This window comes from Orycteropus afer, unplaced genomic scaffold (genome assembly GCF_000298275.1).
Source record: "Orycteropus afer afer isolate SDZICR_OR568_19922 unplaced genomic scaffold, OryAfe1.0 scaffold00123, whole genome shotgun sequence".
In the NCBI taxonomy this organism is placed as follows: domain Eukaryota; kingdom Metazoa; phylum Chordata; class Mammalia; order Tubulidentata; family Orycteropodidae; genus Orycteropus; species Orycteropus afer.
The window spans coordinates 4399687-4404061 of NW_006921710.1; the positions used below are offsets into that span (position 1 = coordinate 4399687).

Consider the following 4375-nt stretch of genomic DNA (forward strand, 5'->3'; position numbering starts at 1 on the left):
TACACGTGAGTATTGTCTGAAACATATCTTTTTTGTAGCAGTTATAGGCCTTGCCACCATTGTGCTTGAGTTCACAAGTCTCTTATAACCTGTAGCTTCCCTGTCATTTCTCTGGCCCTTCTCTCCTGCTAAGCTTTGTTTCCTGGCAGACATTAAAACTTTCTGCCACTGCCATAGCTCCTGCCGCTGCTTGAACCACCATGGCCACCTTGGTTTTGTGGTTTGACAGAGTACTGACCTCCACCCGCATAAGGGCCAGAGGTTCTGCCTCCAAAGTTTCCTCCCTTCATGGGTTCAAAATTTGAAGACGGATTGTTGTAATTGCCAAAGTCATTATAGCTTCTGCCACCTCCAGAACTGCTTCCCACATTACCATTATTATATCTGTTACAACCATGCCCGCTGCCTCCATATCTGCCATCACCATGGCTGCCACCAAAGCCCCCTTGCCCACTTAAGTTTCCTCCATGACCAGAGTTATCACTCCCACCAAAACCACTCCCACAGCCAGCACCCAAGTGTCCCAAATCACTTCAACCTCTCTGGCTGAATGAGGCACTGGCCAGCTCTTGCTTTGACAGAGTTTTCCTCATTTCACAGTTGTGGCCCTTCACAGTATAGTTATTTCTGAATGAGAATCTTATCTCCAGAGTCACAGTCATCAAAAGTTACAAAACCAAAGCCCCTCTTCTTGCCTTTGCCTTGGTTGGTCATGATTTCAGTCACCCCAACTTTCCCATACTGCTCAAAATAATCTTAGGTGATGTTCAGTGTCATCTTTAGTGCCACCAACAAAGATCATTTCCACAGTTAAATGGGCACCTGGTCTTTGAGAGTCTTCTCAGAGGACAGGTCTCTTTGGTTTCTCCTAGACATCCACCTTGTGTGGCCTTGCATTCATGGCTCCATCCGCCTCCTCCACAGTAGACATCCCACTGCCATTGAGTTGGTTCTGACTCATAGTGACACTTCAGGACAAAACAGAACTGCCCCATAGGGTTTCCAAGGCTGTAACGCTTTACAGAAACAGACTGTCTCATCTTTCTCCTACGGAGCAGCTGGTGGGTTCAAACCATCAACTTTTGGGTGAGCAGCCAGATGCTTTAAAGTGACAAACCCAAAGCCTCCGGAGCTCTTGGTGTTTGAATCCCTCATTACCACACAGTCCCTGAGCATGCCCCCTTGCTCAGAATGGCTCCTCAGACTCTCACCTGTTGTTTCAAAGCTCAGCCCTCCGATGAAGAATTTCCACAGCTGTTGGAACTCTTTAAGAGACTGACTTTGTACATGACATGATGGCAATGGGGAAAAAAGTCTTTAACGATGCTTCCTCGGCAGTACCCAAGGACAGGGAGGGGTAAGCCAACAAACGTATCTCCCCGTAGAGTTTTCCTGGCTGTGTCTTTATGGAAGCAGACCCCTAGGTCTTTGTCCTGCACGGCAGCTGGGTGGGTTTAGTTAACAGCTGGGTGCTTAACCATACTCACCACCAGGGCTCCTTCCTAAAAATCTACCCCCACCATTTTTTCCTGCCAATGGAAGAGAAAGCCCCCTCCCTACACCCAGACCTCCAAGGCCCTTGTGGGTCTGCCCAGTCCCCTGACCTCACAGCCTCTTTGAATTTCCAAGCCTAGTAAGTAAACTACTCATAAATGAGCAGAATGCAAGGGCTGGAGGGCTTCTTAGACATTGTCTAATTAGTCTGGTGTTCTTCCTCTATTTTTTAAAAATTCACACATCTTTTGAATAAATATCAAGATTTCTTACCTCCCCACTCAAGATTCTAACTCCCCAAGGAGGTGTGCCTGTACATCCCTGCTTAAGGAACATTTGCAGAAAATGGAGAACATCTTTTGTGATGCCTCCTCCAGGCAGATGGCCTGTATTTGAATTACAGAGTCCTATTTTCATTTCCCAACTGTAAAACTATGCCATGACAATGAAATTACTTGTTTAGACTACCCTTGAACCCCATTAGAGTTTCACTGTATGTGCCTCCTTCCTGCCCCCTCCCATCTGAGTCCATTTTACATTGGAACTCAAGAGAAAAGGAGGGACTTGCCCAGTGTCACAAGCAAAACAGAGGCAGAGCAGGCACTTGAAATTGGATCTCTTGGTTTCCAGGCCTCTGAGTTCCTCACTGGTGAGCCTTGCAGCAAAATTTCAGCTTTCAGAGCCACCCAGCCAGGCTCCTGCCTAGGGAAGGCCCACCTGGGCCTCCTGTTTCCCTGTCTGGTCACGCGTCCCACCTGCTTCCTGCTCCTTCAGTCCCCTGGACACAACAGCCCCACCACCCTCTGCCCCCAGGTCTCAGTGCCCACTGCTCCTCAGGTGGGCATGGGTGAGAGGGATGCATCACAATGACCCTGAAGACTCCTGGAGGTAGCAGGAAGGGGCCCACAATCAGACCAGGGCTGGGAAGATGGGCTCCCTCAGGGACCAGCCCACCCGTTAGTGGGCTCTAAACTCTTGGGACCTTCTCAGGCCCCATCCAGAAATCCCACCAGGGTGAGTGTGACACCAGGAGCCAGCTCTGAGCTGAAACAATCTTGGGATGGGGTGTGGCGAGGAGGAAGCAGGCTTGAAGATCCCCAATGTCAGAGCTGGGGGCGGAGCTGAGGCCTTGGTTCCCAAAGGAGGTAGTTTGTTAAAAATATGTTTTGGCCCCACCCCAGATCTACTGAGTCAAAATCTGGAGCGGGAGGTGGGGACAGTCTTCTGTATTTTCGACAAGCTCCCCTCCTGGGGATTCTAAGACACCACCAGGATTGATGAACTGCAGGTCAAATTGCGTTCTCCTTTGCAAGCTGGTCTCAGGTTTCCTAACTCACTGAAGAAGGCTAATAACAGTAATACCAAACCCATGTAAATCTTCATGGAAGCACACTGCTTCATCTTTCTCCTGTTGAGTGACTGGTGGGGTTCAAACCGCCGACATTTTTGGTAGCAGCCCAATGCCTTAACCACGGTGCCACCAGAGCTCCTTAATAACAGTAATAGCCTCCACAATGTGAACACACCAGTAAGTGCTATTTCACTCTAACAAAGAGGCAACCCTTCTATCATTCCTATTCTACAGAGAGAAAACACTGAGATAAATCAATTCATTGGCTCGCCCAAAGTGACCCAGCTAATAAGTAGTGGAGCTGCGACCAACTCCTAAATAATAATAATTTTAAAATAGTAAGAATAGCAGCTAGTCTTTACTGAGCACTTACAATGTGCCTAATGCTGTTCTAAGCGATTGCCGTCTTGGCTCATTGAAACGTCACAGCAACCCAAAACATGGGCACTCTCACCGTCATCATTGTTCAAATGAGGAAACAGAGGCTCGCCAAGCCCTAGCCTGGGGCCACTGTCTGCGGGTCCAGTGTTGTTAACCCCCAAACCCGCACCGCCTGCCTCTAGGCACTATGGCCTGCGGGCTACTCTGTCTACGCCCTCCTCCCACCTGACGCGGCACTCCCCACCCCTCGCTGGCCTGAGGATGCCCAGAGCTGAGAGCAGGGCCAGACATGTTTCAGCGTCACCTCAAGCTGGGGGCCCAGGAGGTGGCGCCCAAGGGGCTTCCCAGTGATGGAGCTCGCCGAATGAGGAGAGACCCTCTGCTGCCCTGGCTGACCCTGCCCGAGCTACGAGTGGCCCCTCCGCAGCCTGGCGCGGGGGGCTCAAGGGGCCCGGGATTGGGGGCCGCGTGGGGGCAGGCCCCCGGACAGGAGCTCCCGGACATACGGGCGCACCAGGCCACAGACCCTGGGGTAGAAGTCAAGAGCCCCGCGCCGCGCCTGCCTGCCCTGGCCACGGTGGCCCGGCGGGTGGCGCACAACCGAGCGGTGCTAAGCTCCCTGCTGCTGCCACCCGTGCCCTCGGCCGCCGCCCCCCGGAGTCCTTCGGCGTCCCGGCGTCCAGCGCCTGGAGAGAGGAAGGACCACCGGAAGGGCTTGGCTAGGGAGGCCCCGAGCTCCTTGGGGGCGCTGCTACAAGAGTTCCTCCCCAGCAGGTTTCGTGAGTTCCTGTGTCAGCTCGGGTTGGAGAGTGCCGAGCAGCCGCTGAAGCGACGGACTGAGGCCTCTCCAGGGCCCCAGGCGGCGAGGCGGAGTAAGGGCCAGGCCGAATCATTTCTGCTGGGGGGTTGGGCTGACGGTCCCTGCAGTGCTCCACCCCATTGCTGACAATACTGCTAATGTTAGTTGAGTATCACCTTATACAGTCCTCACAACTACCCCTTGAGGACTGCTCTGCTATTGCCCCCATTTTATGGATGACGAAACTGAGGCCCAACGCTGTATAACTAAGAGCCTAGTAAGGGCTGTCCTGCAGCTAGAGGGCTCCTAACTATTTCTGCCTCCTCCTGGCTCCCAGCATCCTCAGCATC

The 4375-nt window shown here is 52.5% G+C and overlaps 1 pseudogene; it reads right to left on the minus strand.

The window, feature by feature from the left end:
• Nucleotides 1-533: 533 nt before the first annotated feature.
• Nucleotides 534-3305, minus strand: LOC103199943 (annotated as a pseudogene).
• Between the last annotated feature and the right edge of the window lie 1070 nt (nucleotides 3306-4375).